The 12,504-nt window shown below is 36.4% G+C and overlaps 1 protein-coding gene and 1 long non-coding RNA gene across 2 annotated transcripts in view; one reads left to right on the forward strand and one right to left on the reverse strand.

Moving 5' to 3' along the window:
- The window catches only part of LOC105392013 (pollen-specific leucine-rich repeat extensin-like protein 1), a 42,997-nt gene that overhangs the window by 2,695 nt on the left and 27,798 nt on the right, over positions 1–12,504 (reverse strand). The gene's annotated exons all lie outside the window — the stretch shown is intronic.
- On the forward strand, positions 5,824–6,573 carry LOC125489948. The gene is made up of 2 exons (XR_007267357.1): positions 5,824–5,902; positions 6,275–6,573. It is a non-coding gene; the product is annotated as an uncharacterized LOC125489948 (long non-coding RNA).

Raw genomic sequence — 12,504 nt, forward strand, 5'->3', positions numbered from 1 at the left:
CATCTCATTAAAACATTTACGATTTGTTAGCTACTTTTGATGCTAACCGTACAGCGAACAGGGTAAGGATTCACAAATCATGTAATACCCAAACCTTACCAAATGTAGTCAACATGTAACAGATGTGTATCTATTTATAAAGACGTTACCACTTTATGAACCTAAATGCAATTATTACACGCGTAACAAGACAGGGTTTTTCGCTTTCCCGTTCATCCAACAAGCTAAACCAGTTCAATTATTACAGTAAACAGACAATAGCAGTGATATAACTGCACACGGTATTATGACAGCCACGGTCCGTCAGAAACGTTTCTAGATGGATTTCTACAGGGTGTTGCAAAAAGGGTGGTTGCATGCAACCACTTGGGCTTACTACCTATAAGTACCATGGTACTTATAGGTATAATCGTTTGCAATAGAATCCAACAATCATGTAAACAAATATGGCGGGCTGACATTGACAGCGTATTGTTTATGCCCATAGTGATGTCATAGTGTTCTAATTAGATTAAATATATAAGCCATAGACTATAAAATAAAACTGATTATATATAAAAAGTGTTTATTAAAACAAATTTAAATCTTCGTCTTCGTCATCATCACTATCAGAAGTGTCGCCGGTGACCATAATTATAAATGGAACCACTGTGTCATCGCTTGCCGTGTCTAAAATGCCGTCGAGCTTTTTCATTTCTTCCTCTTCCTTTTTTTCGTTTTGGTTAATTATATTAAGCTCTTGAAAATTTTTTTTATTGTATTCAAATAATATTAAATTAAAATAATTTATTAAATTAAAAATAAAAGATAACTTCAGATTACGAACAACACTAACTTTTCAATGACTTATAGAGTTCGATGAGTAAAAAACTAAGATGACAGCTTGTCAAATACTTCAAAATTTTTACGTTGCAAATGTTTTAACAAATTTAACTTATAAATACAAGTTAAACCGTGTTGAAGATAATGTAAAAACAATGGTGCGTTCGTTGAAATCAGACTATGTTCATAATTGCTCGTCAAATGTATGTGATTAGTAATCGTGACAATTTGGTTTGTTTACATGATTGTTGGATTCTATTGCAAACGATTATAGTAATCCCAAAGGGTATGACTATAAACAACTTTTGTTCAACGACATTTGAAAATACACTTAAAGAAATGCTTCTCTGCTGTTACTTTTGCAGCACCCTGTAGACAGTGTTGCAGGAGAAACGTTTGGAGGCAAGGAACTCACGACTTCGTGGTGTGGGTAGTATAGAATAGACTTATAAAGTACTAGCTGTTCCCGCGCGCTTCGCATCGCCTTAAAAAGTTTTCCCGTGGGAATCCCGGGATAAAAAGTAGCCTATGTTCTTTCCCAGGGTCTAGAACGTGTGTATACCAAATTTCATTCAAATCCGTTCAATAGTTTTGGCGTGAAAGAGTAACAGACAGACAGACAGACAGACACAGTTACTTTCGCATTTATAATATTAGTTAGGATACTATGTTGGTAGGTTCAGTTCATACATACATTGCCAAACTGGTTTCAATTAAGTACATCCCCCTTTAGTTTATATACCTGCTATACCTTAAACGGTGCAGGATACTTTGGAAGGAAGTTCTGAAAAAAGTATAATAGTATAATCTCCGAAAGATTTTACCGACTATGTTGAAAATGACTTAGAAGGTCTAAGTTAATTATGCATGTATATATGATTCTATCAAAGTATATACTTATTACGAATTCTTGTGACTATTCTATTCTATCCTATTCATGCATTTAGCCTTAAATAAAAAAGTAATCTAAGTAAATACTGCTAATAAACAGAACAAAATTAAGAAAACCCTCGTTACCGTCAAGGCAACTTCGCACGTTTAATGATCAAATGCGCTTGCACATCCACGGCAGACCCCCTAGTGATGTCCCTGGGCACTTCACAGACCATCGACAAATAGCCAGACGGAATATTCTTGTGACAGCAACGATTTAACTAGTTTTATTGAATGAACCGTTCACGTTTTATGCTCAGTGTGATTCGCGGTTAGTCCTAATTCTTGGTCTAGGTCTGATGATTTTTCCTTTACGTTAGCGTCACAAATATGTCAGATCCGACAGATATGGACATTCCAACGGAATTGTGGTCGCTGAAGATGGATCTTCTCCAAGTTATTTCAGGTTTCCCTTTGCGACTTCTGCCCTGCGGCCTCCTTTGGCTATATTTCCTACGTCTAACTTACATTAGCTGAACCGATTTTAATGAAATTTGGTATCGATTAAGCTGACATACTGGATTAACACATAAGCTATTTATCGCGATATTCCCATGGAAAACCTACTTAAAGCGATGCGAATTTCACAGGAACAGCTAGTAATACATAAGCTACGGGTACAATCGCAACTGCCTAGCTCAATGATCCGGAATCGAGGAGTCGTTTATTGCGGTTTATAGTAATACAGCCATTATTGTTCAGCGCAGACCATAGATAATGTTCGTCCGATACCTTGACACACATGCTGGATGTTTGACAGTAATGCGAGGGGATCTCGGAGTAACTACCTATGTTTATGATGCGGCTAAATTAGTCGTAGATTACACATATTTACACACAGATGTATAAGATATGAATGTTCTTGTTGGTTATTAAAGGTTCATAACGATCTTCTCCATAGCACCAGATCTAGTCTAGGGTTGATAACCTAGATGTAAAGGATAAGCTGGTCAGATTTACCGCCTATCCAAGATACGTCACCGGAATTATAACAAAATTATAAGACGTACAGACTGATACACAATACAGCGATTAAATAAATAAACCTATTATAAAAGTACACTCGCGACTCCCACGAACAATGAAATGTTCCAGCGTCATACGGAACGTCAATGGCAGGTGGAACGTTTTCATTGCTCGTGAGTGTATTTTACATTACTAGAAGTTAGCCGCTAGTTAGCTCAGACCAGACACCGTCACGTCCCGTGGAGAAAGCTATAATAGTTTCCATGCTATACCTACATAGGTTTATAGCGCGCTCTATCTATGTGAAACGGTTACTTAGTTGCTTGGACATACACTCCTGTCTGTGCGGATGTCAGTCTCCATCTTCCGTGGACATAGGCCTTATCAAAAGAGTGCCAAACAATATTGTCATAATCTTAATGTGTTAGGCCATTCATCCAAAGGTTGGCAGAGATTGTTTTATAAGATAAGACCTCCTGATGTACTCTAAGTTACAACTTGTTAATTTTATTATTATTTTTTGTACAAATAAACTCACGGCACAGGCTTAGCCTAGTGTGAGAACCCCAGCTACCATAGGTTTTTAATCTGATCCAAATAATTTAAAACGGTTTTATATCCATTACATTATTAACATAACCTGTGTAATTTTTTTGATTAAATAAACATTTTTTAATTTTAATTTTTAAAGAGTATCCTTTCTATCCCACCAAGAGTCATCTCTATATCTATCTTCATTGATCGTACCGATTGTATCACAACAATATCCAAAATTTCGTATTTTCAAAAACTTCGTTATGCCGTTATGTACTGGCGATATTATGAATAGATCATAGTCTAAAAATGGAAACCGAAACAGGGCCCAAAACTCGTAATTTTAAGGAAATTTTGCTATAATATCTTCTGGATATGACTTTAACCGCAGTTTGTTTCTAAGTAAGCAAATTGGCTACCCCTACTCATAAACACATGTTTTACTACTTGATCACTTAAGTGAAAGTAATTTGCAGTTCACTCGGTCTTTTAAAGTTTGTCCGCCATAAATACTTATATCAGGAGGTAGAGCCTCTCATTTAAGTCTATGAGATGTGTAAAAAGTAGGTAACTAAGTATATGATCCTGTAAATTATCATCGTAAGTTTATCGAAGACCGTGAAAACATTTAGTATGAATATTTTGACATTGAAATGTATCAGCTTACGATGAATTTTTCACCTAGGTCCAAGCAGATAAGATGTGATATTTACAGGAGGAGTAGGATTTTATTCATATACATCTAATCTACCAATCTACTCATCCCAAGCTACAGGTTTTCCACCTATTTAGGGAGTAGAGACTTTGACCCTTGTTCTATATATGTATAATATATATGTATAACAAGTTTGTAAGAATTTTTTGGAATAAAGATTATGATTATGATTATTATGATTAATGATAAATAATTATGTGCTCATTGATGTATTCCGTTCATCTCTTTAACATCGTGTTTATTAATTGTCTACTTAGCAATTATTTGTAAAACTTCCATCTCAAAGAACACACAAAAACAGTGTACTAGGTCTACACTCTAGGCTGTTGCTTTCATCATCATCATTATCAGCCTATAGCAGTCCACTGCTGGACGTAGGCCTCTTCCAAAGCACGCGACTGGATGCTATCCATAGCTTCCCGCATCCAATCATATCCAGCCACTTTTCGCAAGTCGTCCCCATCTAGCCGAAGGGCGTCCTACACTACGTTTGTCTAGTTGCTTTCATAAATTAGTAACATGAACATGGTCCCTCAGTAAACCTAGCAACGAAATGCCTGTGGGCCCACCTTACACATTTACATTTGTCCCAAATAAACATATAATACGATGTTTTTCCTTTCAATATCTGCAATACAAGTTATATCAGCTGAGCGTCGACCGGGCCTGCCTTGCCGGGGGCAAAGACACTCACACTGCTGTTCAAAAAAAGACTTTACTGGCTCAAAAATAAAATGTATATTAGCTTGGGCCAAATGATAGTATGCAAGAAACTGGATGTAATTGGTCAATACTGGTCTTTTTATAGATAGCGAAATTGTTGATGTTCTCTCTCTAGTGAGTAATATTGACCCACTCTTTGTCCGTGGTGTTTTGGTGGAAGCTCCGAATACTCTATCTTTATTTGTATTCATTTCTTAAGGATATATAAAATTCAACAAAAAATCAAAACAAAAGATAGCATTGTGCTTCTTCTTCTTATCGTGTCGACGACAAACGAACAAAGTCGCTAAATAATACATGCCCAGAACTGGGCCACTGATACTGCACCGCTGGTAGCGGTCATGAGCTCTTCCCGCGTACAGGTGTAGGGACACCACCACACATCCCTGGACTTGAGCTTATCGCCGAGACTTCTCACCCGAAACACGGTAACGCAGTGTTTGCTACTCTCGGCATAAGCACAAGGTCAGTTGAATGTAGCATTGTGCTATATTATAAAAAAAATATTACATATATGTATAAGAATCGCGGATTATTCGTTGATCGTCAAAGCATGAAATTCGAAAAGTTATACTATACTAAATCGTAATTATCACTGTCGATTACGATATTGGATAACATAACTGATGAATTAAGTGCATTATATATTGTTATGTAAAATCTTTAACTTACATTACTGACCTACATCGGGTTGGATTACGCACCGGCAGCGCGAGAAAGAATTAAACGCACTAACGCTTGTCTCTTAAATTACAAGACCAAATTAAAAATCCTTCTCCTAACGGAAAAGGCTAGCTTAAAATGATGCCGTCTGCAATATTGAGGTCCAGTCAGCTGCATAACTAGCTGTACACTTTTGTACCATGTCAAACTCACAAACTGCCTTTTCAAATATTGCCGGTTTGTCACATACATAGACTTAGTATATACTAGCGTATAGACGAACAAAGCGAGAAAGGGAGAAGAAAATCCCTTACGGAAATTTGGCAAGATAGAAAAGGATAGCGAATCCAATGAAACTGTGACTGGTTTTGAATGACAGAGCGTCACAATTCAGCACGCGGAAAAACAACCCCTTTGTATTTTGGATTTTTTGCGTACATCGTGGTTTATTTTCATTATCTAATTGCATTCAACAATGGTTACATGTTCTGTGAGTGATTGTGGTGTTAATAATAGAAATAATCCTGAAAATTGCACATTTCACAGGTAAATACCAAAATCGTCATCACTACCATGACCCGTTTATTTTTGGTAAAAATTTGTCTTTTATCCTGTATTAAATATAAAATAATGCCAATGCTGATGTTTACTTTCATATTTTGTGTATGTGGAAGTCCATTTGTTAATAATTTACATGATTTTAGTGGATATATTTTGCATCAATTTATTTTACATGTACGCTAGGGATTGACTCAAATTAATCGATATCATTATCGATATTTTATCTTGAATGATACCTATGAAAATAAATGCTAGCTTGCGTTTAACGTCTCGTATCAGAACCATTTTGTCAGGGCAAAGTAGGTACATCTTTTAACAAATGCATAAGCTAATTATTTTCTATAATTTGTCCAACAGATTCCCTCCATAGATACTATAATAAGAGGAAAGTGGTTGAGATTAGTTGGTCGCGTTGGTTGGAATCCAAAGAAGAACTCTACCATTTGCAGCAATTCGACTTAAGAATGAATGTAAACAAACTTAATAATTTAGGAAACGAAACTGTAATGAACCAGTTAAATAAATAAATATGTGGGAACATCTCAGACACGGCCATCCGAGGCCTGTAATATGGGTCAGACAGATGATATATCTAAGATTGTTCTGTTTAAAAGTCAATAAAATAAGGAGCGATGAATAAAGTGTTTTTATTTTTATTTATGCATTTTTTTACACTATGTCAAAATTATAATCTGGACAACAACAGTCTATGGAACAACTCTCTCCAAGGGTCGAACATCGAACTTCAATAACTTATCGATGGTCCTCCAAAGTAAAGAAAGGTACATCACTAGCTAATGCACACACTGAAAAATCAAAATTGGTCACGTTTTATCTAGCTGTCAGTTCGTCTATACGCTAGTATATACTAAGTCTATGGTCACATAGAACAACGCGGACTCGGGTGTACCAATGAGTTTGTCATGTAGTTAGTTTGACAAAGAACAAAAGTGTATAGCTTATGCAGCAGACCGTACATTTAACATAATTGTATACACAAAAAAAAATTACTGCAAAAAGGGAGAGCCGAAATATATTTTTCGTGAAGGTAGTGTGCCACCCTCCAGCTGCTGAATTTTCATACAGTCTACGTCACGTCATTTAACAGCTTAGTCATGGTACTCGTGGTATACCTACGTATAGGTACTATATTTTAGAATTAAATGCAATGTTAACTTAATATGTTTAATTATTTAATTCACCAAAGAGCAAAGGTATTTCAGCTGGAATCATGGGAACACTACAAAGTACCTAATATTTATTACCGCCACCGGATATTGTTAACTGGTGCAATACTCGTATAAAATGCAATTTTATTGATACTTTTAAAATGATCGGTAGGACTCGTAAATTTATATAGGTTGCTAAATTAAGATACAAAGGTCTTGTAAAATAAACAAACCTTATCATTTTAAATACAATATATTATGTTATGCCAACATATTTAAATTGATAGCAAAGTTAACAAATTATAAAGCTCCATGCTTTATATTTTTTTATAATAAATCATACCTACCATAGTTTTAGTGTTGTTTAAAAAACATGTTTGTATAAATAATTTTATATACATGTATAATTAAAAATGATATGTTGGAAGTTGCAGGATTAAGCCAAGAATAAGTATTAATTCAGATATATCTACTTTGAATAAATTGCTCCATTAATTACTACTGTAATCGCAATCGGCGCCGGCGTCATTATCTATGGCCAAACGTGCGTTTAATATGTCAAATATGACACAAATTTCAAACTGAGAACCCGCAGACGCCACCCGTCAGCGCTTGGCGCCAAAAATCAAAAAAAGAACAAAACCAACAAGCTTTACAACCTGCCAGTACAGTCTCTCTCCTGCCTTTTGAAGAAGCAAAAATAGCCTTTATACAATTAAAACTAAGGGTGTGTGCTTGTGTTTTTAACTTTGCAGTTCGGTATGCAAAATGTTGCTGTCACATTGCTCCATCGGGCGCTCTTGAACTACATTCACTTACAAATGTAATGGAAAACTTGATATTGGGTAACGAAGTGACCAATGGGATAGGAGTAGGATTTTGCAAGGGGTGGGTTGGGTTGATCTGATCAGTAGCCCAGTTTCTCACTTGAATCTACGCATACATATTTTACAGGTCACATGTTAGTAAATTTGCACACACCGGATACCCGTAAAATTATACTAACTCTACCTATTCGCTCTTAGCAACAAGATGCCCGACGACACGTTAATTTAATAGAAATCACGGAAAGCAGCAGTCGCGTCCGCCTCCAATACTTTACCTTTATTTTATTTTATTTTATTTATTTATTTTATTTTAATATTGTCGGATCACTAACAACAAGTAAAGTTTAAGTTAAGCGTCCACCTTTCGCCATAGTACTCAAAGTATTCAAAGTATTCGCATTCAGTATTTAGACATTCACACAAGTGCGTCCACTTCATCGGCATTGCCGACTTCGTTTCTCCATATATACGTTTATGACAATCCGTTTTGTGCGATAGGTACGATTCCGGTAGTTGAAGCTTACCTTAAAGGCTAGTTTACACAGTGCGAGCTGCTGCCTGGCCAGTAGACAGCTACTCGGTTTGTGTACTCGTACGCCAGTAGCTCGGCTCGCCTTTGCTGTCTACACGACACCCAGTCCCAGGCCGAGTCGAGTCGCGGCGTAGTACACAAAAAACACGGGTTCCACTCACACTGTCCAGGATACTGAGTGCGAGTTTTTTCACCTATCGAGAAGTGAAATCGAAACGCAAATTTGTATTGCGTGGGAGACATGCCACCTATCGGTAAGTAGCTGTAGAGGCACAGCTGGCACTGGCGAGCTACTGCCGAACGCGTCCAAACGATGCGAGCGACGGCCGAGCCGCTGTCATGGCGAGTTGCTGCCGGGCGAGCAGGCGAGTGAAAACAAAAAATGTTGAAGTAACTCGGATGCGAGCTACTGACCAACTCGCACGTACACACGGCAACGTTAAATGGTCGGCAGGGCACACTAACGTAGGTAGTGTATGTGTGTGTCGGCGACGTCGACGTAATTATTTAGTTCTGGGCAACCCACACACGGATATTGTAAGCATGTAGTTGTGCCAGTGACAATGATTCATTGTTTTTATGATATGAAGCAAAATTTTGCAAGGCATTGTAATAGATTGAATGGCTCAGTTGGTATGATACAAGACTTACAAATTTCGGTATGGTGGTTCAAATCCCACTGAACTTACAATATTCCTTTTTTGTTTTTTTTATAGATTTAATTAATTTTTTAAGATGGTTAATAATAGTATTGTAGTATATACGAATAAAAGCAGCACAGAAAGTAAATGAAACAAGTTATTAAGTGTTAAAATAACCAAATTTATTCTTGCCGTAACATAAACATTAAGGATGTTACGTTTTTGTTGTTTTTCGATTTAAAACATAGTTGTAGTTTATATTAATAAGGAAAATTTTCAATTAGCAGTTTTAAATAATAATAAACATCAGAAAAGGATGGACTGGCTGTTTTACTAAAGTAAATAGGCAAGTCATTAGTTATATGAAACAACATGTTAATTAGCTAGAAATAAGATAACTTATTCCAACCTCAGTAACAATAACATCATTAACACATTGGCTTACCCATAATTGTAAATAATAATAAGTATTTAACCAAATAACTAAAGTCTTATACAAATGGAAAAATAAAAATTACTGAGCTAACCCCAATAACTATAATTTTCACCACTTTTTCGCCATAATATCTTACGTCCATCCTTGTCTGATTTAAAGGACTTTTCATCACTAAATATCACCACATTGTTGCACCAATCAAAGTTTAAAATAGTCAGTCGCAAAACGCACTCTGTTTCGACGATACTGATCGGTTAGAGCAATTTTCTTCGTCGGCCTCCGACACCGCAACCCAGCAGCACGCAAGTGAACCCGTACGGTTCGTAGGGATAGATTATGTGTTGTGGCCGTAGAACAGGTGCTGCAGAACGGATCAGCGCTATGTGCAGCTACGATTTCTCGATGGCGTGGTGATGCATCCGTATAGACGACTACTGTCTACATACATGTCCCAAATCTGCGTATCGGTGAACCCATAATTGAACAGTTCTCCTCTGCAAACAAAAAATACAAATACTTAGCATATACAAATACAAATATTCTAACGGTCAAATAAAATTATATTTGCAGTTCTATGTTACTTACCGATATCATTAAACGTCTTGCGATTTCACTAATTGTAATATTTTGTTCATATAATACAATTATCTCCGCCTTTTTGAACATGGTTAAATGACTTTCCATAGTGACTGCGAAGATAAATTAATTATAAATTGACAAATCACAAAGTGAATCACTATGCAGACGCAGAGGTGAATTGTCACTAAAACTAAAAACTAATTTCGTTTATTCATATTGTATGAGGGTAGAATGGTTTTACTTCTCAAATGAAGAACGAATCATATATTTTTTGCGAAGAGAAATAGTCGACAGCTATGCAGCTTGTAGTAATTTGTCAATTTCAAATAAATTTATTCTATACTCAACAGCGTTTAAATTAACGCTAAATTTAAATAAAGTAAAATAAATATACCCCATCAGTGGACTCGAACTCACGACCTATGTTTCATAAGTCTAACATACTACCAATGAGCTACGAAGAGTATAGCTACTAGCTGTGAAATTTTGCTTCAAGTCAATTTTATAACTATTTGACTTACTCGACCGGTTGATATGTTTATGTCACAGCTGGTGTAAGGGCGTTTGCCTACGCGCAAACTCGTTTGTGCTGTTGTGTGTGTGTGTGTGGTTTGTTACTGGTGTATTTACCGATTTCTGCTTTATTGCACACATAGACCACGTTAGTGTGCACACATACACTACGTTTGTGTGCCCTGCTAACCATTTGGAGTTGCCGTGTGTACGAGTTACTCGTAAGTTACGTCCAAACAGTGCGAGTTACTGAAGTGCAGCTACTCGGAAGGCTGACTCGTACGCTAACTCGCACTGTGTAAACTAGCCATTAGGCAGTCACACAAAACAGCAGTCAGCAAGTTTGCCGCATCACTTGTCACTAGAGGCCACCATTCACCAGATAATATTTTGATCACCAAAGGCCATCATTCATTTTGATACGAAGGTACTCCTTATTTGTAATTTTCTATATAAGTTAAAGTTCGAGGTCTCATTACCATCTGTTCGGACAAGTGGCTTAGATTGTTATACATAATTATGAATAACTAGCTGTTCCTTCTGTTTCCTGTTAATTCGCGCGCTTCGCTTCGCATTAAAAAGGTTTCCCGTGGGAATTCCGGGATAAAAAGCCTTCTTCCCAGGGTCTAGACCATATGTATACCAAATTTCATTCAAATCCGTTCAGTAGTTTTGGCGTGAAAGAGTAACAGACAGACACAGTTAATTTCGCATTTATAATATTAGTTAGGATGTATTCAAAGAGTATAATATTATCATATTATTTGTCATATTTTCCAAATAAAAAATATTAAAACTTTCTTTTAGGTAGCGCGTTGATGTCTAAACTATGGCGATGGCGTTGGCGATTAGAGTTATTACTCTAATCGCCAACGCCACGTCCTCTGTAGCCTGACTATTGTCAGGCTACAGAGGACGTTTCTATTAATACATTTTTTTACTGCATATGCATTTATTACTATTATTACTGTTAAATCTATATGATATATTATAAAACTATGTTCTCTTTATATTTGTTTACTCTAAATAAAACTAAACTAAACAAACTCTCATTATATTCGGGCACGACAGGAAAATAACAGTTTTGCAAAATTACCGAGTTTCTAAGATTCAGAATCTTGCTGATTCCGTAGTAACTTATCGATGAGCCTACGATGATGAGAAACACCTACATACTCCTGTCTCATGCATAATATTATTATTTAGGTATGTTGTATGTAATAATTTTGCATACATTTATTCATAGACAAGTCTTAACCTCCCCATTTAACGGGTAATGAAGATGTTGCTCAATACATCTCACTTAATTCAAATTCCATTTAATTGCATTTTTTTTCGTAAGAACATTAATGCCTAAGTAATTTGTATGAATAAATATGTAATGGACCTAGTGGTCGATTGTTACTATGGAGAACCATCGAGCTTTCTGTAGAGTTTTGCAGATTTTACACGAGCATAGGTAAATTCAAATACACTCACGGGCAATGAATAGCTTTCACTCACAAAATGCCGACTCCAAACGACCCCAATTTTTTCAAACCTTTAATTACAATGTTACCGTTTTTTGTTGGTAATATCCTGATGCTCTGTTAAATGTACTTTTTATTGTATCTGATTATTCTACCGTTTTAAAACTCATTAGACAATACAGTCCACCAACCCGCACTAGGCTTGCGTGGTGGTTTTAGTTCCTTCCTTCATTGAATGGAAAACCGTGTCGTGCGTGCCCCAGCAGTGGGGACTTGATGGGTTGTAATGAGACAATGCAGATATACTTCAAAATATAACGAGTACTTCATAATGAGCGTACAGAGATCCGATGAGGCGGCTCGACCCCGTCACAGATTCACTCAGGTATGCTAATTTAAACGCTACCTAGACTGTGCCGCA

Source organism: Plutella xylostella, chromosome 19, assembly GCF_932276165.1.
Source record: "Plutella xylostella chromosome 19, ilPluXylo3.1, whole genome shotgun sequence".
Lineage (NCBI taxonomy): Eukaryota > Metazoa > Arthropoda > Insecta > Lepidoptera > Plutellidae > Plutella > Plutella xylostella.